Raw genomic sequence first — 506 nt, 5'->3', positions numbered from 1 at the left:
CTGTTTTTGTGTGTGTGGCTATCTCTGCAATGTTACCAAATAATATTCAGTTTGTATATAATCATTTATATATAATCTTTTCTTTTTACTTGTGGAATTGGATGATTCTTTATTTTGTTTGAATAATGGGTATTTCCCCTAATGTGTCTATTTCATTTACGCTCATGCTTGACTCGATATGTGTGTGTGTGTAGTAATAGCGGTGTACTGGTGTTTTGCTTTCTCTCCTTCTTTCTCTTTCTTTCTTTTTACACACACATACACGGATTGCAGTGATCCTCAGTGATATTTAATAACAAGAATGTCCATGTTGTCGTGCCGTGTGTTGTGTCTGTTGGCCATTGTGCTCTGCTGTGTGGGTGTGGTTCATGCTGAATCTGCTGATGATGATCTACCAAATAGTTTCCAGGGATTTGTTGAGCGGGCGAGAAAGATAGTTAACAAGACTTTGAGACTGAAGGAGGAGTGTGTGAACGCCGGCATGGCTGCTCTAAAGGCCGCGGATG

The sequence above is a fragment of the Trypanosoma theileri genome, assembly GCF_002087225.1.
Source record: "Trypanosoma theileri isolate Edinburgh chromosome Unknown TM35_Tth_77_V1, whole genome shotgun sequence".
Classification (NCBI taxonomy): domain Eukaryota; phylum Euglenozoa; class Kinetoplastea; order Trypanosomatida; family Trypanosomatidae; genus Trypanosoma; species Trypanosoma theileri.
This window is presented reverse-complemented; position numbering follows the sequence as displayed.